The 22,962-nt window shown below is 43.9% G+C and overlaps 1 protein-coding gene across 1 annotated transcript in view; it reads left to right on the top strand.

Moving 5' to 3' along the window:
- Positions 1-22,938, top strand: part of LOC139233834 (acyl-CoA-binding domain-containing protein 4-like) — a 147,387-nt gene extending 124,449 nt beyond the window's left edge. Inside the window, exon 14 of the mRNA XM_070864401.1 lies at positions 22,469-22,938. The gene's annotated coding sequence lies outside the window, so the exon portion shown is untranslated. The remainder of the gene's footprint in view (positions 1-22,468) is intronic.
- Positions 22,939-22,962: the final 24 nt, after the last annotated feature.

Genomic DNA, 22,962 nt, shown 5'->3' with positions numbered 1-22,962 from the left:
CTGTGAAGTGCTAGATTGTTTAAATGCAGAGATTAGACAAGTGTACTAAAGTCAGAGTGGTGCTAATGGGGGATTTTATCTTTCATATAGATTGGAATAAGCAGACTAGTGCCTGTCAGGAAGGTAGTGAATTTCTTGAGTGTGTCCGAGGTAGTTTTCTACAACAATATGTCGTAGAGGCAACAAGGGGGCATTCCATATTAGATTCATTGATGAATAATGAGCCAGATTTAGTTAACAGCCAAGTTGTGTGTGAACATTTATCCAATAGTGATCATAACATGATCGCGTTCAATGTACCGTTTGAAATGGAGAAACATGAAACAGCTACTAAGATTCTAGATTTGGGAAAGGCCAACTTCAGTGGGATGAGACAGAGACTGTCCACAGTAAACTGGGCAAATCTGTTAATGGGTAAAATAACAGAAAATCAATGGGAGATGTTAAAAAAATAATTCACGATGTGATTTTGATTGAGGAAAAAACATTGGCCAGGACATCATGGAGAACTCCCCTGCTCCTCTTTGAATAGTGCCATGGGATCTTTTACGACCAGCCAATTGGGCAGATGGGGCCTCAGTTTAATGTCTCATCCGAAAGACGGCATCTCCAACAGTGTAGCACTCCCTCAGTACTGCCCTGGAGTGTCAGCCTAGATTATATGCTCAAGTCTCTGGAGTGTTAAACTAAGGTCTTTACATAACAGTGACTGTACGTCAAAGTACTTCATTACATGTGAAGTTCTTTAGAACATTTCTGAGACATGATAGGTACTATATAAATTCTAGCTTGTTCTTTTTTGCTGCTGGATAACACATTAACCAACTCAATGGATTTGCTTCATGATACCTTATTGTATTGGTCATGTACCTAAAACTGCTAAATCACTGACCAATCAATGAATAGAATTGTGTGGTTAATGATTAATAATTTAGCATCCCTGCTGCACTGATCATAAAGTAAAAATCCTCCTGAACTGGGATATGTCAGCTGTGCATACAGTCCTTGAACCCAGTTTTGTGTTCACTGTTAGCTATCGCAGAGTTTATGCTAAACTTTACTCTGCTGACTGTTACGATGAAAAGTGCCACTGTGTGCATTTATTTTTCATGACACATTTTGCATACATGCCTTAACACTGCAACATATGGTTTCGATGGGCAAAAATGGGCCTGCTTTATTCTCTCCCTCCAGACAAACAGTCTTACTAATAATGAATATGGATGAAATCACTATTGATGTTTTCTTAGAACTAACAATAAAGATATAATTGGTCAAATCTTTGCCTAGCAGCCAACTGTCAATTATTTTTGGGTAATCTTAAATCATAGTCATCTTTCACTTACTGTGGATCGTATCATTTATCAACACAATACACTAGCTACTGCTGTTTTCTTTCACTCGTTCTGGGATGTGGGCGTTGCTGTCAAGGCCAGTATTTACTGCCCATCCCTAATTGCCCTTGAGAAGGTGGTGGTGAGCCGCCTTCTTGAACCGTTGCGGTCCGTGTGGTGAAGGTACTCCCTTTGTGCTGTTAGGGAGAGTGTTCCAGGATTTTGACCCAGCGACAATGAAGGAATGGTAATATATCTCCAAGTGTGTAACTTGGAGGGGAACTTGCAGGTGATGGTACTCCCATGCGCCTGCAGACCTTGTCCTTCGAGGTGGTAGAGGTCACAAGTTTGGGAGGTGCTGCCGAAGAAGCCTTGGTGAGTTTCTGCAGTGCATATTGTAGACAATACACACTGCAGCCGCGGTGCGCCGGTGGTGGAGGGAGTGAATGTTGAAGTTAGTGGATGGGGTGCCAATCAAGCTGGCTGCTTTGTCCTGGATGGTGTCGAGCTTCTTGAGTGTTGTTGGAGCTGTACTCATCCAGGCAAGTGGAGAATACTCCATCACACTCCTGACTTGTGCCTTGTAGACGGTGGAAAGGCTTTGGGGAGTCAGGAGGTGGGACATTCGCCGCAGAATACCCAGCCTCTGACCCGCTCTTGTTGTCACAGTATTTATGTGGCTGGTCCAGTTAAGTTTCTGGTCAATGGTGACTCCCAGGATGTTGATGGTGGAGGATTCATGCAGTTGGTTAGACTCTCGCTTGTTGGAGATGGTCATTGCCTGGCACTTGTGTGGTGCGAATGTTACTTGCCACTTATCAGCCCAAGTCTGAATGTCGTCCAGGTCTTACTGCATGCTGGCATGGAATGCTTCATTTTCTGAGGTGTTGCGAATGGAACTGAACACCGTGCAATCATCAGCGAACATCCCCACTTCTGACCTTATGATGGAGGGAAGGTCATTGATGAAGCAACTGAAGGTGGTGTCTGTGCAAGGATCCAATATAGGAAAAAAAGCTTCTAGTGAAGTCCACTGTATGCATTTTTTTGAAAAGACATGGGGCCCAATTTTAACCACCTCCCCCCACAATGGGTGGGATTTAGTTGGGGTGGGGGTTAAATTGATAAATTTGTGAAACCATACCCTAACCCGCCATAAAAGCATCTGCTTCCGGTATAACTGCTGCGGGAAGTGTCTGAGTAATTCACTCTGGAGAGGCGGGTTAGTGATTATCCCAGCGCTCGGTAAAACTGGGAGGTGGGAGTTTACAGATCCAGCAAGTAAATTTTTTTAGAGCAGGGCTGGTGGGTCAGGAGGAGCAGGAGTGCGTCCCCCAGTCTCTCAAGCGAATCTTTTGCTGAACCCCTCCCTCCCCCAGCCCATCTCAATGCTCCTCCCTCCCCGCTATCGGTTGACCCCCCCCCCCCCCCAATATGCCCCGATCTTTCCCTCCGTCCTCGCTGCTGTGCTCTAAACCCCTCCCCTGTGCCCACCATGCCCCAATCCTTCCCAATTGCCAGGGACCATCCCAAGCTGGAGCTTTCTACTGCTGGCTTTCCTATCCAGCCAGCCTCTCGATATGGCCAGCAGCGGGATAGGAGAATGCTAATGCAGGCCTGCCGTTAAATTCAGCTGGTTCTCCGCGTACCCGGCTTTTCTGGGTTTCCCTGCATCAACCACGTGGCCCCACTCCCTGCCCGCCTCCCCATAAATACCGGGGCCATTGTTACCATAACATCGCCGGATCACTGGCAGAAACCCTGTTTATTATGCAGCCCAAGCGGGATTTCCTCCAATGATCCACTGAAATTTTAGCAGCCAGTCAGGAGAACCCCCGAGGGCACACTCGGTGTGTTAACCACTGTCATTGGGCCAGCTCGATGACATGGTGAGCTTTACACTGCAAGAATTTTAGGGACAGGAAAAGGTGATTTGGTCCAAACAAGCCTGTCTATTTTTTCCACACGTCAACCACCTTACATATCCTCAATTCCATCTCTCTCCAACTTGCTTGAATCCATTTACACTTTCTGCTTCAATTATTCTAATCATTTATTCTACTACACTTTTGGTCTTTGGGTAATATTGCCATCTTTATTCCCTTCTTACTCCTAAGTTATAATGAATATTTGGAACTATCATCATTGTGAGCAATTTGTCTGGATCAATTTTGTCCATTCATTTCATAATCGGGAAAACTTCAACTAGATCACAATTTTCCAAAGAAAACGAGCTCAATTTTCTTAATCTTTCCTCCTAACTTAAATTTCTGCTGCCCAGAATTATCTTTGTTTCTTATCTGTTTACCCTCTCAACAAGGGCAATAATATTATTCCTACGATTAGGTGCCCAGAACTGCACACAGTAAAAAGATAAAGTGTGACACAGAAAGTGGAGTGTTGCACAGGTTGTGACAGAGGTGTGATGGACAAGAAATGCCTACTCGGCTTACCACTGTTGTACTTTAGTAACTTGAGGGTCTCCCATGGTGTCGCTCACAATGTCAGAGCATATGATCTCTCTATTAGCTGCCTTCCATCTTTGTGTTGATCGCTCTTTTCTCTTTTGCATCTCTGTCCATTTTTATCTTTTTGATTTGGGTGAGAGGTGCTGGGTACCATGATGTGGCAGGGAAGGCAGGTGTGGGGACAATGCGACGGCATGCAACCCTCGCTGGCCACCTTCCCATCCCATAATCCTTGACCTCCTTACTCTCAATTCTGCCTATTCTGCTCCCATTACATCTCCCACAACTTCCCACTACTTTGTCCCCATGACCTCGTTCCCTTCCGCATCCCCAACACGGACCCCTCACTCGCATCACCGACTCAACATTTTTATATTTTGTAATATATTCTAAATGCTTTCACCAACTAAATTTCCTTTGTTTCTATTTATTATTTCAGATTTTTTTTTAAATTCATATAAGAACTATATCATTATTCAAGTTCGGAGGGAAGTTCTGAATAAATGTCTGCATTGCATTGTGGATGTGTAGGCAGTCCCTTTTGGTTACACTAAATACTGTTGCAGAGACAATTGGCAAATAAGAAAAGATGTAAATTAGTTTAATCTTACGTTTTATACATCTTTTGGCCTTTGCTGTACAAATCCACAAAAACAACAACAAAGTTAAAGAGCTTTTTCCTGACATTACATGCAGAGATTTATTTGTTGAAACATGTTATGATTGATTTCTCCACCTGCAATGATAAGAAAAATATTATATACAGTATTTTCTAGGAAACAATCAAAAATCACTTACTTCACTATCTCTTTGTAAGAGATTTCTTATAAACTTCTTTCCAATTTCTTTTAAAGGAGATATGTAACCTTCTCCTGCTTCTACATGTCTGCACACCCCTTGTAGCAGCATAATGTCTTATCCACTCTGAGCAATGCCACCAGAGATCTGTGAGTACATAGAACAGTTTTGAGACATGTCCATCATACTTTGTCGCACTTTAAATTTTCTGTGTCACACGTTAAAATATAATTTTTTTTTAAAGAGAGGAACTAAAGTCGGTCATTTTCATTCTACCAAAAAACACCTGTAGCAACAGAACATACCTTCTAATAGGACTCAGGATATCCCTGTATCCTCTAATTAACCTAAGAATATAAGAAATAGGAAATGGAGTAAGCCATTTGGCCCTTCGAGCTTGCTCCGATCTTCTACCTCAACTCCACCTTCCCACACGATCCCCATATCCCTTAATTCCCTTTGTTCCCCAAAATTTATTGCTCTCTGTCTTGAATATACTCAGTGACTGAGCATCCACAGCTCTCTGGGGTAGAGAATTCCAAAGATTCACAACCCTTTGAGTGAAGAAATTTCTCCTCATCTCAGCCCTAAATGGCCTGCCCCTTATTCTGTCACTGTAACCCCGTGTTCTAGATTCCCAGCCAAGGGAAATATTTCCCAGCATTAACCCAGTCAAGCCCTTTAAGAATTTTATATGTTCACCTCTCATTCTTCTAAATTAGATCACCTCTCATTCTTCTAAATTCTAAGGAATATAGGCCTAGCCTATTCGATCTCTCCTCACAGGGCAATCCCCTCATCTCAGGAACCAGTCTAGTGGACCTTTGCTGCACTTCCTCGAAGGCAAGTATGTCATTCCTTAGGTAAGGAGACCAGAACTGTACACAGTAGTCCAAGAGTGGTCTCACCAATGCCCTGTATAATTGTAGTAAGACTTCTTTACTCTTATACTCTAATCCCTTTGTAACAAAAGCTAACATACCATTTGCTTTCCTAAATGCTTGCTGTACCTGCATGTTAACTTTCTGTCATTTATGTACAAAGACACCCAGGTCCCGATGAGTACAAACATTTCCCAGTCTCTCACCATTCATAAAATATTCTGCTTTTTTGTTTTTCCTACCAAAGTGGATAACTTCACACTTCCCCCACATTGTGGGCCCAAGTTTCGGATGTCCTCCCAGAACGGCGCCTAAAACTTACCTTGCTATTCTCCGAGACCAGCAGGCCTGTTTCACAGTCAGCGCAGCGCAGCACAAGCAGCTGGGGGCGGAGCGACAGCCCTGGGCCAAAAAGAGTGTCGGCAGCTGCGCGCCTGCGCAGTGCACGTGCACAGTAGCTCCTGGCTCTCCCAGCGCGTCCTGCCTCCGGGCGACCCTATCCCTGGCCGAAGGGACATCGCGATGTTCACCGCCCCTATCCCGGGCCGAGTGGCCTGCCTGCCTCACCGTCCCTTGCCTCACCTCGTTGCCACTGCCCTTACCTCTTCGGCGGCAGGGCCCGCTCGAACTCCTCCCCGGTGGCGGGCCCCACCCGAACTGCAGCTCTTCGGCGGCAGGGCCCTGCCCGAGCACCTCCTTGGCGATGAGACCCGCCAGAGCACCTCTTCGGCAGGCTGTTGGAGGGCTCCCGGTGCTGCAGTAGGTGAGTAAAAACTTTTAATTTTTTATTCATTGATTTTTTTTTTTGATTGATTTATTGATTGATTTATTGATTTATTTTTTATTATTGATGGCTCTTTATTGGTAAAAGTGAAGTGTTTAATGCTTTGTAAAATCCCCTAACTTCCCTCTAACTTCCCTTCCTACCCCCATCTCTCGCTACCTGCGCCTAATTTCTAAAGTGTACGCAAGGTTTTTCTGAGCGTACAAAAATCGACACTTACTCCGTTCGAAGTTAGCCTGGAGTAACTTTTCGCTGCCTAAGCTTGCAAAACAGGCATTAGTGGCTGGTAACGCCCCCTTTTGAAAAGAAAACTGTACTAAAATGAAACTATTTTAACGAACTAGAACTGGAGCAAACTAAATGCCGAGAATTGCGATTTCTAAGATACTCCATACTAAACTAGTTGCTCCAAAAAAATAGGAGCAACTCGAGCTGAAACTTAGGCCCTGTATTCCATTTGCCATGTCCTTGCCCACACAGTCAAACTGTCTATAGCTCTCTACAGTCTCCTCACACTTACTTTCCCACCTAGCTTTGTGTCATCAGCAAACTTGGATACATTGCACTCAGTACCTTCATCCATGTCGTTAATATAGATTGTAAATAGCTGAGGCCCAAGCATTGATCCTTGCGGTACCTTGCTAGTTTCAGTTTGCCAACCTGAAAAAGTCCCATTTATTCCTAATTTCTGTTTTCTGTCCATTAATCAATCTTCAATCCATGCTAATATATTACCCCCAATCCCATGAGTCCTAATTTTGTGTAATAAGCTCCTGTGTGGCACCTTATCGAATGCTTTTTGAAAATCCAATTACAGGTTGAAACTCCCTTATCCAGCATCCTCGGGACCTGACCTGTGCCGAATAAGGGATTTTGCCGGATGAGGGAAGGTCAGCAGGCCTCGGCGGTCCGTGAAGGAAGTGTCGGAGCAGCCCCTGTGGGCAGGGTGTCGGAGCGGCCCCAGTGGGCAGGGTGTCGGAGCGGGCCAGGTGTCGGGGTGGAGGTCGGCCGCATCCTGCGCATGCGCCCCAACCACCAGAATCATGCCGGACGAGGGGTGGTGCCGGATAAGGGAGGTCCAACCTGTACACTACATCCACTGGTTCCCCATTATCCATTCTACTAGTTACATCTTCAAAAAACTCTTAACAGGTTTGTCAAACATGAGTTCCCTTTCACAAAATCATGTTGACTCTGCCGAATCATATTATGATTTTTTAAATGCCCTGTTACCACATCCCTAATAATAGATTCTAGCATTTTGCTTACTACTGATGTCAGGCTACCTGGCCTATAGTTCCCCATTTTTCTTTTCCTCCTTTCTTAAATAGCAGGATTCTGTTTGCTACATCATTAGCCCAGGCCTCTGGATTACTAGTCCAGTAACATAACCACTATGTTACTGGGTCATTTCTCATATCTAAAGCTGGTATCGATTCTTTCCTTGTCGGTTGTGAACCATGCTGTTTCAGGAGACTGTCCTGGATTCAATCTCTGTCGCCTTTCTGTCTGTGAAAACAACCCTCCTTCTCAAGTGTTCGCAGACAACTGTGCTGTTCCAGGCTTGTCCCAACTCTCGGCCTTCCCGCAAATCTGTGTACGCCTACTCTCTGTCTCTTACCTCCCAACCAATTCCCAAGTCAAAAGGCTGCTGCTAATTTTGCCCGGTCTCACTTCAAACAATAATAATAATAGTTACAACAATCAAATCTTTGTCCTTAAAGATAAGGCGAGGTTAAAGAAAGACTTGCATTTATATAGCGCCTTTCACGACCACCGGACATCTCAAAGCACTTTACAGCCAATTAAGTACTTTTTGGAGTGTAGTCACTGTTGTGATGTGGTAAACGCGGCAGCCAATTTGCACACAGCAAGCTCCCACAAACAGCAATGTGATAATGACCAGATAATCTGTTTTAGTGATGTGATTGAGGGATAAAAATTGGCCAGGACACCGGGGATAACTCTCCTGCTCTTCTTCGAAATAGTGCCATCCACCTGAGGGAGCGTTGGTTTAATGTCTCATCCGAAAGACGACACCTCCAGTACTCAGCACTGCACGGGAGTGTCGGCCTAGATTTATGTGTGTTACGTACAGCTGTTCCTAAACAGCACAATACTGCATTGTTGTATGGTATTATGCTTATAAAACAGCTTTTCATTTATCTTACTGCGTACAATGTCACAGGAGATCTGTTAATATACATTTAAAAAAAATCTCAAGACTAACCCATTTTCCATCTAGGACTATCCCGCTTTCTGTTCCTATCTAGTGACATTCTTTACCTTTAAACCTACTCCTTACTTTAGCTGTTATTTGCAAATGTGGACATTTGTCAAAAGCACTCTGAAAATCCCATCTATATATCAAGCGCATGTTCATCGTGCAAATGATTTCTTCAAAAATAACCTCCAGCAGGTTGATTCCTGGATCCACGCTGACTGTCCTTCAACCAGTTTTGCTTTTTATTTACCCTTTTGATCTCTACAGATGCATTTCACATATTTTCCCTGTATTACATTTTACTGGTGTACAGTTTGCGGATGTGTCTTTTGATTATTTTTAAACTATGGCGGAATCTCTAAAATCCACCAACTTCGATGACTGTCAGTCACAGTCTCATTAATTTCAGTCTCCCATTTCCTTCAAGACTTGAGTGTATGTTGTCTACACCAGGTAGTTTGTCTCTTTTAAGAACATTTTGAGGTGCTTTTAAAATAACAAACTAACTATGTTATTTGAAACTGTCGGAACAATTGTCAAAAGTGACCCAATGACAGACTGCCACTATTTAAAATACATTTGCAGCTTGCCTGATGGCCCAGTAGCTAAAAGTATTGCTTACTGTAGGTTTGGCAAATCTTTCAAAAGTTCACAAATCAGAAAAAAATTACATATTGCAAAGAGCCATCGACTGTAAATCTAATTAATATACTAGTACTGTATGCTCATTAATTTTGTAGTACAGTCTATTCCTCTTAATTCAAAGTAGTTTAATTCAATTCAATTATTAGCATTACATTGCCACTTTGCTTAAATCAAATAATTAGATACTTCAAAAATAACTTTGAATTATAAGTGGTACACTGTATGTTTTACAAGATCTATAAAATCTTCAAAGCATTACTTTTTATAGCAATCTATTTTAATTATATTTTGAGATTTATAAAATCACCAAGAAGTTATTTTCACTTTCATAGTGTGTTTCATCTGTATGCCTGAAAATCTAAAACTATTTGTTGCCAACCTAAAACCATTGTTTTGTCTCATGATTAATCTGTTAACTGCAGCTTTTGAATCAGGATTGAGTAAAATGAGTACCAGACCTCAAACCTTAATTGTAATGCACTGTGTGAAGCTCCTTGACACACTTTGATGTGATAAAGCACTATATTAATGCAAGTATTATTTATATATGTCCATTTAATATGAAAGTCAATTAACATTTCTTACCTGACAGGCTGACTAGACATTGCACGATCATTCTAATGAATGTTGCCATTGAATAGCCACTTAACAATGTTTTAAGATTTGTAATAGCATCAAAATTACATGAATACCAATTTTAGTAATAACTAAAATGTGTGGGTCTGAGTGTTTATATTTTTATTTTTTTTCCTTTTAACCAGACCCCCGAGGTTTCCACTGCCCCCAGGATGAGTCACTCCTGAAAGCAATATTGCTGCAGCAGAAAGTGCAGGCCCACTTCTTGGCCAAACCCAACTCGGGAAAAACCATGACTCCTAGCAATCGTCCAACAAAATACCCTGCTGAGGCAGAATGCCAGCACACTCTGCTCTACTCCCTCACATCACATTTGCACTTCAGAAAAATTATATAATTTAAATGCAAACCAAACTATACAGAGAAAAAGAAAGACTTACATTTGTATTGTGTCTTTCACAATCACCTAACGACTCAAAGCACTTTACAGCCAATGAAGTACTTTTTGAAGTGTCGTCACTGTGGGAAAAGTGGCAGCCAATTTGCGCACAGCAAAGTCCCACAAACAGCAATGTGATAATGAGCAGATAATCTGTTTTTATTATGTTGATTGAGGGATAAATATTGGCCAGGACACCGTGGATAACTCCCCTGCTCTCCGAGCAGATGGGGCCTCGGTTTAACGTCTCATCTGAAAGACGGCACCTCCGACAGTGCAGCACTCCCTCAGCACTGCACTAGAGTGTCAACCTGGATTTATGTGCTCAAGTTCATGGAGTGGGACTTGAACCTATATAACCTTCTGACTGAGAGGCTTGTGTGCTACCCACTGAGCTAAACAGTAAATAAACTGTCAAGTATCAAATAACTCCACATGGCTAAGTACGGTGAGCTAGTTCAGGCATGACTTTACTCCAATTTATTTATTCGCAAAGTGAGGATTCAACATGGCTGCCAACATTATATACACGGCTTGCACGTATCTGCCAGTGACCATTAGGACTCCGACAGTCGCGCCCTCCGATGGCAGGTAAGACCCAGTTAACATACATAACATAAACAACACTCAATCACTGGCCACCATTGTTTTTGATGCCTCTATCCTATGTAGCAGTCTGCAAAGAGCTGCACTTGAGCTACAGAAGAACACCGCACAGCTCACAAAATACTGACTGTCAGTCCCTGTTGTAGGCCATATAGATCCGAAGTTCCCAGGTTCAATATCCAGTGTGGCCACTGCTGGATTGTTTATTTGTGTGGTTGTCAAGAGAGGATATGATTGGGCTTGGCTGTGGTGAACCCCACAATCAAATAGCCTGCTGACCCTGATGTCTAGACTGAAACATGAAGAATGGCAACTTGATACCAGAAGGCTGGTGGTACCCGTGGAACACAATCCCAGCCTTGGGGGAGAGGGGGGGGGGGGTGGATAGGGGTGTGGGTGAAGCAGAAATTGGGGAATTTTTTTAAAAAATAGATTAGTGATTTAAACCGAGATCAGAAGTTCAAAGAAATTACTTAGCACACATAAACTTTTATAGCTGCAAAGTTCAATGGATAAACTTGTGAACACTGTAACAGTCGCTCACCTTTTAAGGAAGTAAAGACACAAATCATCCTGCTTCTCACTGTAGACACTTCACCTGATTTTCAACAAAGGGAACAGACTGGAAATGTTTATCTAATTTAATGATTGTGGCAACTGTGTTTTATTAGCCAATAAAAGTAAATTGGAAACTAGCAAATCTTTGGAGGCCCTGGTGACTCGTTTTCATTTAAGATTCGATGTATGGATTTGTTGGTTTAAAACGGCAAAGTGCAATTGAATGTAAATTAATTCATTTGATAAGAAATATTTACTAGAATCGGGAATATAGATGGATCAAGATTTCTAGTGTTGGTCCACACTAAAGAAGTATTCGCTGTGTCACAAACATTTTAGATGTGTTTTCTGAACTTTTATCTTAGCTTTTTATTAAAACTATGATTAAAAATTCTAGTTCCAGACACTATGAATAGCATGATTGTATCATTACATCATTGTCTACCTTAGCGTATAATCATGATAAGCATGGCGCTATACCACAGCGACACAACATTTTGAACAAAAACATGTATTAGATGCAGATATGATTAAACCTCAGCAGTGGGCTGCTGTCTCCAGGTGAAACCTGCCAACATAGTGGCTGCAGTTACTGTGCTGAAAATTTGGGCGGCATTTTATGTTTGTAGTTTAATGCTAGGCTTGCATCAAGAATTCTGGCTAATAGTGAATGGGAAGTGGTTCAGAATGTTGGACTCCTACCTATGAATCCAAAATGGTTTTGCATCAAGTCTGAGCAGATCCACCACGAGTAAGATCCAAATCTGCTCAAGGATACCTCATTAGTTTTCTAATCGAACGCCTTAACCACTCGGCCATCACAGCTCAAGTATCTGTTATGTATGTAAACTTTACTAGTGTGTAAGAGTTGCCACCAGGGGGCGCACCTGTTGGTGACCTAAGAGTCACCTGCACACCCTGGGCAAGCAGGTATAAAAAAAAAAGGCAGTCTACCATGCTGCTTCCTCACTCTAGAGTTATATTAAAGAGACCAAGGTCACAACAGCTTGAGCTTACAGTATACAGTCTTGTGGAGTTATTCTGAACATAACAGTATCCATTTCGCTGGAGCTGGCTGCCATAGAAACAATTCTACCCCAGCTTGTACAAAGGTAGTGGACCTGCATCTAACGTGGAAACATTAACAGCAGTTCAGCAGTCATTTCATTATTAACAGCTCTGCAGCAGAGATGCCAATATAGAATTTAAAAAATTGGAATTTCATGACTTTGTTTAGAGAGAATGGGCTCAATTTTGCCCAAAGCCGTTTTCTGGCGTAGTGCCAGAGTTACGCCCGTTTTTCTAGGCCAGAAATAGTCCAAAAATATTTGTGCCAAGTTTCCCCACTGTATTTTTCAAAATTGGCACCGTGCAGCCGGTCCAGTTGCCTCGGGGGGTGGAGACTGCTGCCTGCGCCCAGAAAAACAATGCTACCTTCTGTACATGCGCGAAAAAAAGGATGTTTTTGACGTTATTCCTATGGGCACGCATGCGCAGTACAGCTCTCGGTCTGCGTTCAGCCATTTACAAAGAGCCAGTTATGTGTGTGAGAAAGTTATGTGCTGTGTGAGAACTTTGGAAAAATCGGAGCTGCAATACAAGATGCAAGGACCAAGAATTTCTTACAGGATGAAGTGGAGGCACTGGTTACTGTGATTGAGGCCAGATGGCAGGAGCTGGACACCAGCAGAGGTCCCATAAAAGTTCCACCCAAAGAAATGAAGAGATACTGGAACCAACTTGCAGAAGATTACTGTGCAATGGTGACCACCCCGAGATCTGGAGGCCAGTGCAAAAAGAAGTGGCAGGACCTTGGTCAAGTAGTTAGTGTAAGTAATATTTTCATTTATTCAATGCCTCACCCAGCAGAAAGACACCCTCTCTAAAATGTTGTATTTTCATATTTGCAGAGGAAAGTGGCACATAATAAAAGGAAAAGAACTTGAACAGGAGAAGGCCTGGCAAATCTGCACCCATTGGCACCCTTAGAAAAAAGGGTCGCTGTTTTGATGGGTCCTGCCTGGAGAAAAGCAACCGCCACTGCACAAACTGGGCCCACACTTGAGGGAGAGGGTAAGTCCTGCAAATTACACAGTCTGGCTTTGCTAAATGTTAACTACTGCGCGGGCTAACCATGCTTCGGTTCATGGGGATATCTCCGTCAATGATGCAATGTGCTATCCTTCATCGTGGTCCTTCAAATCAGCCTGCTGCCTGCGCTGTGTGAGCCTACTCATGCCACCCTGCCCCCTCCTCTGCTGCTAACCATTTGTCTGTTCTGTTATATTTTGCAGAACTTGAGGCCCAACGAAACGATTCAGACAAGGAACAGCAAAGAACAAACAAGGAATCCCAGCTTCCAGACCAAGAGCATGGGGGTGAGGGAGAGCCCCCACTGTTGTACTCACTTTTGAGGAGGTGCAGGTGCCACCCATTGAGGTGCCAGCCCCTTCCCGGTCCAGTGGTTTGAGTGTTGGTGGGACACTCCATGCTTTCCACCGTTCGAGGTAGGGGATTCCAGTGGGGTGCATCGAGGTACACCCAGGGCCCCACCGTCCGAGGCTGCGGGTCCCAGTGGGATGCAGTGATGCACACCCAGGGCACCACCATCCGAGGCTGCAGGTCCCACTAGGATGCTGTGAGCCACACACAGGGTGAGGAGGGAAAGGAGAACTCGACCGCGCTCTCCTGAGGTGCAGGATCTAACAGATGTGGTTCGCATGATGTCAGTGAGTGCAGAGAGTATCGACCTTTCGCGATCACACCTGGACACCATCAGTGGGGTGGGCGATGAGGTATCAAGACCGTCGGGAGAAGTAACAACACTCTCACGAGAAATGGAAACAATGTCCGGGACCATGGGTGAGGGAATATCTCAGTCAGCTGAAACCATGTCAGTGAACATGAGGGAGGGAATGTCACAGGTAGTTCAAACATTCTCATTGAACATGACGGAGGGAATGTTGGAGGTCGTTGAGCCACTGTCAGGGCGCATGAGAGAGGGCATGTTGGAGTTAGCTGCTGCAATCAGGGAACATGCCCAAACCCCGCGCCCATTGACAGAATCAACTGTCACTGCCACTCCAATCCCCAGACCAGCCTCTGAAGAGCTCCAAGCCGGGCCCTACGCATTACTGCCTGCCCCCACCCCCCAACAGGTGTGCATTACCCGAGATGTTAGAAAGATTAAGCTTGGTACCAATCCCTTGGTGTAGAAACACTGCACCACCACCTGCAGGCACGGGTGGTGGAGTCACCAAGACCAAGCGCAGCGGGCGGTCTTAGAACAAGGTGGTGGAGAGATGGGTGCAGCCTTTCTTTGCTGTTGTTATTATTGTTTTTACTGTTGTTCCCAAATTAAAAGTTTTTTGTAAGTTATGTAAATTTACAAGTTTAAAGTTAGTAAGTGATCTTAAAGTTTGTAAGTGATCTTAACTGAAAACTTTAAAGATTGATACAAGAATATTTTTATTCACGTTAAGTACAAATGTTAAACTTTTGAATAAAATATATTTTACATTATAATTGAATCATTTCCATTATTAACACAACTTTTGAAGTAAACAAGAATAATTTCCATCATTTGTTCCATTAACGCAAAACAACATTACGGAACAGGTCGAAACAGTAAACATGTCCATGTGGAATAGTTGCCGCTGAGCCCTCAGGCAGCAAAGCTTTCACGGATGAGCTGCTGGTGCAAGGCTTGAGCAATCGTCAAAGGGACACGATGTCCTGCCCTCCTCTGCCGTCATATTCCGGGTTCAGGTAGTTGCATGGCTTCCTCGTCCTAGTCCTCCTCCTCCTGCTCGTCATCTACATCTTCCTCATCCTTATCAGCCACTCTCACCTCAGGTGGGTCTTCTACTACCAGCTACTACTGCCTCATGATGGCTAAGTTATGCAGCATGCAGCACACAACAGTGAACTGACCGACAATCTCAGGGAAGTGCAGCAAGTAGCCTCCGGAATGGTCCAGGCATCGGAAACGCTGTTTCAAGATGCCAATGGTCCTCTCTATTATGCTGCGCATCGCAATGTGGCGACATGTTGTATTCCCGGTCAGCGTAGGGGCATCATGAACCAGGTGGCAAGGCCGTACCCCTTTGTCTCCCAGCAGCCAGCTCTGCTCTTCTGGCTGCTGCTGAAACATGGCAGCTATAACGCCCTTGTGTAGGATGAATGCATCATGGGTGCTGCCAGGGTATCTTGCATCGACTGACATGATGCGATGCATGTCGTCACACACGAGCTGTACATTGATGGAGTGGAAGCCTTTTCTGTTCCTGTACATCTTGGAATCCTCCAAAGGTGCTCGCAAGGCGATGTGGATACAATCAATGCAGCCCTGTAGCTTTGGGAAGCCAGCAATCCTGGAGAAGCCCACAGCCTGTCACGCATTGCCTGGGCAGTCATGGGGAACTTTATGTAGTCATTCCTGTGGGCGAGCAGTCACCTGCCGAATGCAGACATGTGTTGCATGTTGAGAAATGGCGCACACATCCCCAGTTGTAGCATGGAAGGATCTGGATGCATAGAATGAAAGTGCAGCTGTAATCTTCACTTTGACTGACAAAGCAGTCCTCCTGACGCTTCTAGGATACAGGTTTGCTTTCACCAACTCACAGATCAGTTACACCTTCTTTGCGGAAATGCAGCCTTCTGACACAGTCTGCATCACTCAGGTGCAGGTACGAACGTCTGTCTCGATATACCTGATGTGGGTAAAGCCTCCTGCCCAGCATCCTACGGGCTCTGAGGTTCCTCATGCGATGATGTTGAATCAATTGTCTCCTCTGCAGTACCATGATGCAAAAGGCTCGCACAAGGTATGGTATTGCCCCCATGATTAAATTTTACCTTTGCAAGAAGCCTAAAACAGCAGGAAGGCAGGACAGCTTTGTTGTTCTCTCCCCCCAAGGTCTGTATGGACCACACCCAGGTCTGAGCAAGTGCAGTGCAGTGATCGGGAACCTCCCCCGCCACCCCCACCCCACAGTCTTGTAATTTCTTCCGATCGCGTTCAACATCACATCACCTTCTCCCCCTCCAGCCCCAAACCCCCCGGGCTCATTGCAGTCTTGTGATTTCTTCCGATTGCGTTCCGCAGCACCTTCCAATCCACGCCCCCCCCCCCCCCACCAACCAGGGCTCATTTGATGCCTAGTGCAGTCTTCCAATCGCCACCTCCCCCACCCACCCTTCCCCGCCCTGAGCTTGTTTTGCACCCGAGCCCGTGTCCGGGCGCGGGGCCGATTAGGCCGGCCGACGCTGCCACACTCCAGCCCTGTTTGAAGACATTCGGTGGTGGCGTGTGTCTAAATAAAAAATGAAAAGTTCAGAATTCCATCAAACTTCCATCTACTCCGTTGAAAGGTAAAAAAAAATCTTTATTATGCATATTTAAAGTGTTCTTCTCTCCCTGCAAAACTTCGATGAAAGACAATGGCGTCTTTCTGCGCCGATTTTTCAATGCGCGCTGCTTTCTCTTAACTCACCAGAAGGTTTTTCGGGAATGGCCAGATACGCCGACCTAGGAGAAATTTATTTTGGGCAAACTTTGAAAAATGATCAAAACTGGCGCAGACATGAGGTAACGCCCCCTATGATGTCAAAAAAAAAAACCTTTTTAATAATTGTAACTAACTCAGTTACGCTGGCTCAGATTCCTTGGGGAAACTTTAATTTAAAAACTTACAGCAAAAAAACAGCACAAATGACTGTGGAAAATTGAGCCCAATGGAAGGGAGTGTTCCCTTTTGCAGTGTCTTGTATCAGTAGCCTGAGGCACTTGGATTCAGAGTGCGAGCAGTGTATTAAAATGTATGAATAAAGAGTTGATTGCATATGTGTAGGTTAGAAAAAAAATCATTGAAAGGGAGTGGCGGAATGTAGCGCAGAAAATGAGGAGTTTCTCAACAATAGTTAGTATAAAAGGTGGTGAAAAGTTGTTGTTGCTCTGAAAATGACAGTATTAACCTATCTGTTGCATTCACTATCTTTTCTTGATCTCACGAGAGTGAACTGGTGTTTCCACTCATCGGTGTAGAAATAAAAAAGACAAATCGCCCACAAATGAATTATTGCCATCCACAGATTCTAATGATTTGAATGATTATTTATAAACAAAATAGTTTAGGATGGTGATGAATTCCAGTCATGTGTTCACTCTGTCAACACAGGTTTGCTTGTAACATTGGGAGGGGTTCTTGAAAGATTTACAACGCATAAAAGTTGACCCACTTTTAGTTGTCCAGTGTCTGTTCTGTAAGACCTATGTCAAAAAGGCTAGTTAACATGATTTTGAAATATTATGTGGATGATAACGTTCATTCCCAACAGCGCAACATGTATTTCAGCTTTCAGATCTTCTGGGGCCGACATTGCCCACCGACGAAAAAGTGGCGCACCTACTATTTCTGAAGATTTCTCTCCACTCCAGTCCATGGGGCAGAGAGTAGAGCGATATTCAGGACTTGAAAAAAAATTTCCGCTGTGGGTGGTGTTCGGGTCAGCTGCGTGGCGGAAGTGCATGTGGAACGGGTCGGACGCTGCTCGAGTCATCTGCGTCACGCTGAGGCATCACAACATCTCTCCTCTTCAGTTAAAGGGGAGGGCCGGGTGCGAACTCTGCAGCCCCTTAAGTGGCTTCCACTGGACCACCAGGGAGGGTTTCGGCCGGGCCAGCAGCCTGGTACCCAAGAGAGGGTGCCAGGCTGCCTGTTGGAGGCCCGGCTGAACCCGTGGGCGTCACTAACGGGACGACCTCGGAGTCGGCCGACAATTAAAATAAGATGCCATCCGCAGCAGTACGCCCTCCCCTTTAAGGATGGACGCACCGCCCAGGCACACACACGCTTCCCGTCTGGGGGAAGCTGCCAGGGGCACTGACCAGCGGCGGCACCGCTCCTGCGGGGCAATTTCTCGCGCAGGGCGGAAAGGGGTCGCTGCCAGTCAAAGGGTTCAGCGGCAGCATGGGTGGCACGGAAACCTGTTCTCGCCGCTCCTGGCCCGGGGCAATTTAGGAAGAGCCGGCCCATCCACCTGCTCCCGGTCGATGAGGCCTATCTGCACCATTACCACCTCTTAGAGGCGGTAATGGACCTTAATGAGGAGAGCAATTTCGGCCCCTTTATATTGAATTGCACAGAATAAAACGCGTGCATAGAATATTATTATACACTGTGACAGCTTGAGTATGGACTTCAAGAACTGCTATTTCAACTCAAAAAAACTATTACTAACAGGTATCCTCTTATCAAAGTTAGCAAGTGTTGAAAATTACGGAGGATCACACCCACAAATGTAAGACTGTTGTATGAAGTTTATACAGTGATTTCACCAACATTGAAGAGCATTAGGGCGTCAACATGCATAGGAACAACAGTAGATCATTCAGCCCATCGAGGCTGCTCTACCATTTTGTTAGTCATGGCCGCCCTAACTTTTTAATCCCAGTTTTCTGCCTTTTCTTCATACAGCGCAAGATTTCTTGTACCTGTCGATTCTGTCACTATGCCGTTGTCAATTTTCTTTTTCCTCTTTTTGCCACTCAGGTTGGGCAAAACCTTTCTACCCAATTTCAGTTTTTTCCCCCACAAATCTATTCCACCAAAAAGCAAGTTCTACCCCAATTATATTACAACAAAAAATATCCCCAAGGTACACCTGGGATGACATGACCCAACCCATTGTACAGCACTGAAAATAAAAATTTATCACACAAACAGATAAATTCACAAAGGTAGGCTCCAACAATTTTTCCTTCGATAAACATCACAAAGCTCCTCCTGGCCTGTGAACTTCCTGGACTCAGGCTGCACCTTCCCTACCCCCACCTATCTCCCCGCACTTCATGATCCACTATCCAACCAGCTGACTCCCTTTTTTGGGGGTCAGATGTAGCAGTTTCAATGAAACAAGCAATGGTGGCTTTAATATGCACATAAAGATTTTATAAAAGACTTGCATTTGTATAGCGCCTTTCACGACCACAAGACTTCCCAAACTCTCGACATTGTTGTAATGTGGTAAACATGGCAACCAGTATGTGCACAGCAAGCTGCCACAAGCAGCAGTGTGATTTTGGTTGAGGGATAAACATTGGTCAGGCCACCAACAACAACTTGTATTTATATAGCGCCTTTGATGTTGTAAAACATCCCAAGACGCTTTAATGGATTATTATAAGACAAAAATTTGACACTGGGCCATATAAAGAGAAATTAGGGAAGGTGACCAAAAGCTTGGTCAAAGAAGTAAGTTTTAAGGAGCATCTTAAAGGAGGAGAGAGAGGTAGCGAGGCGGAGAGGTTTAGGCAAGGAACTGCAGAGCTTAGAGCCTAGGCAACAGAAGGCACGGCCACCAATGGATGAGCGATTATAATCAGGGATGCTCAAGTGGGCAGAAATAGAGGAGCGCGGGGGGTGGTTGTGGGGCTGGAGGAGGTTACAGAGATAGGGAGGGGCGAGGCCATGGAGGGATTTGAAAACAAAGATGAGAATTTTGAAATCGAGGCGTTGCTTAATCGGGAGCCAATGTAGGTCAGCGAGCACAGGGGTGATGGGTGAACAGAACTTGGTGCGAGTTAGGACACAGGCAGCCGAGTTTTGGATAACTTCAAGTTTACATAGGGTAGAATGGGGGAGGCTGGCCAGGAATGCGTTGGAATAGTCACATCCAGAGGTAACAAAGGCATGGATGAGGGTTTCAGCAACAGATTAGCTGAGGCAAGGGCGGAGACGGGCACTGTTACAGAGGTGGAAATAGGCGGTCTTAGTTATGCCACGGATATGTGGTCGGAAGCTCATTTCAGGGTCCAATATGACACCAGGGTTGCGAACAGTGTGGTTCGGCCTCAGACAGATGTTAGGGAGAGGGATGGAGTCAGTGACTAGGGAAAGGAGTTTCTGGCGAGGACCGAAAACAATGACTTCGGTCTTAGCAATATTTAATTGGAGTAAGTTTCTGCTCATCCAGAACTGGATATCGGACAAGCAGTCTGACAATTTAGAGACTGTGGAGGGGGGTCGAGAGAAGTGATGATGAGGTAGAGCTGGGTGTCGTCAGTGTACATGTGGAAACTGACACTGTTCGCAGATGATGTCGCCAAGGGGCAGCCTGTAGATGAGAAATAGGAGAACTCCCCTGCTCTTCTTTGAATAATGCCATGGTATCTTTTGCGACCAGCCGCAGACAGGACCTCGATTTAACGTCTCATGCGAAAGACGGCACCTCCAACAGTGCAGCACTCTCTCAGTCCTGCACTGGAGTGTCAGCCTAGATTTTATGCTCAAGTCTCTAGAGTATTAAACTAAGGTCTCTACATATCAGTGACTGTACTTCAAAGTACTTCATTGCATGTGAAGTTCTTTAGAACATTTCTGAGAGACATGATAGATACTATATAAATTCTAGCTTGTTCGTTCTTTCTGCTAGGTAACACACTGAATTGCAGCAAACCATTCCCTTCCATAGATTCATTGCTCCCTTGTACACTGAGCAAAACTCCCCCAGTGTGAAAACATCTGTATGAATCATAAGAAAGAAAAGACTTGCATTTTGTAGTGTATTTGCTTCATGGGTTCTTTGCTTAAGAATTCATAGCTACACATTTGCTGTAAAGAACTAGCTGGTTTATTAGCAAAGGGTTAGCAATCAATCTGAAATCTACCATTCATCCACTAGGCTCACAACTGCATGCCCGATCATTGAGAACCTAGATCAATTAACTGGGGTTTTATTGAGTCTTGTGAACACCACATGACTGGCTAAGCCACTCACAGTGCAACAGCTCCACAAACCTGTGAGTCCATACATTACACATTTATATGGTACCTTTCACGGCCACAAGACGTCCCAAAGTGCTTTACAGCCAATGAAGTACTTCTTGAAGTGTAGTCACTGTTGTAATGCAGGAAACGCAGCAACCAATTTGTGCACAGCAAGCTCCCACATATAGCAATGTGATAATGAACAGATAATCTGTTTTAGTTATGTTGATTGAGGGATAAATATTGGCCAGGTCTCCTCTGATCTTCTTCAAATAGGGCTGTGCCATGGGATCTTTTATGTCCACCTGAGAGAGCAGATGGGTTTAACGACTCATCCAAAAGATAGCACCTCTGACAGTGCAGCATTCCACTCAACACTCACTGGGAGTGTCAGCCTAGATTTTTGTGCTCAGGTCTCTGGAGTGGGACTATGAACCCATGATATTTTGACAGAGCAAGAGTACTATCCACTGAGCCTCGGCTGACACTTCTTGACTATTACAGTCCAATAAGACCAAAGGACTTAGGAGAGGTGTCTCAGATTTCGATAAGGTTTGATCCACAGTGAAGCCTTCAAGCTCGAGAACTGGCACGTGTGAATTCTCTGGTGAATTTGCAATGTATTGCTGTTAGTGTACTGTTAAGTGTATGTGTAATTATTGTCAAGAATAGTTATATTCGAGGCTGAGCTACATAGATTTTTGGACTCTAGGGGAATCAAGGGATATGGGGATCAGACGCGAAAGTGGAGTTGAGGTTGAAGATCAGCCGTGATCTTATTGAATGGCGGAGTAAGCTCGAAGGGCCGTATGGTCTAATGCTGCTCCTAATTCTTATGTTCTTAAATCTTTTTCCTTCCTCATCTTAATTAACAATATATCTCAGTCAGTTATTATATTTATCCCCGATTAAGCATGTCCTATATTTCTCATTATTAAATGCCATCAACCCAATTGTGTTTGTAATGTAAATTTATTCAGAGCTATCTTGCTCCTCAGATTAGCCTGCTATTTCACAGAACTTGTCTGTAGACTTAGATATTTCCCTGCAGTGCTTTAGTTGAAATAGTTATTACATTTCAACTGATTGTTGAAATAAGACAATCGAGGAATGGCACTGATGATGATGATGCTAATCTCTGCAGACTGAAGCATTGTGTTTTCCCAAATAAGAATAGGCCAGATATGTGGGATGAGTTACAGATACAAACAAAAAAGACCAATTCATCATAAGTGTTGTACCACTCATTTTACTTCATGAGTGTGAAAGACCAACATAAATGCAAGTATCATATTTCACTGCATTAAATTATTGATCATGTGTTTGCACATTGTTCTTTCAATATTGCAATGCTAAGGATTGATCTTTGGTTGTTTTTCCAGAAGATAATTAGTATGTTTATGCCATGGAATGACATCATTACTGCCACAAATATATTATTATCTGTGAACACAATCAACACACATTGCTCAAATGGCTGTTGTGCCACAGAACGACAATAATGGAAAGATCCAAAAATGAACAAAATGTACTCAAAAGTCAGTGCTCAAGTTAAATACTTTTTAAAGCAATGAAACCAAATACATTAATGTATTAAGATGCAAATCTACAAATATGAAACATTTTGAATGTTGTCCTTTTATCAATTGCATCAACATAAATACGTATGTACATAATTGAGTAATGGCTGCTTCATAGAATAGGTATTTTGTAAATGCTAATATAAAGATGAAATTTTAAACACTGAATTGTAATTGAATGAAAAGTATCTTGTTTCAGATAAATGTGTCTCATCTAAAAATGTATATCTTTTATTTGTCCAGAAGTAACTTAACACTTGCAAAATGAATGACATTGTTTAAGAAAAGTATGAAAT

Source organism: Pristiophorus japonicus, chromosome 21 (genome assembly GCF_044704955.1).
Source record: "Pristiophorus japonicus isolate sPriJap1 chromosome 21, sPriJap1.hap1, whole genome shotgun sequence".
NCBI lineage: Eukaryota > Metazoa > Chordata > Chondrichthyes > Pristiophoridae > Pristiophorus > Pristiophorus japonicus.
This window is presented reverse-complemented; position numbering and strand designations above follow the sequence as displayed.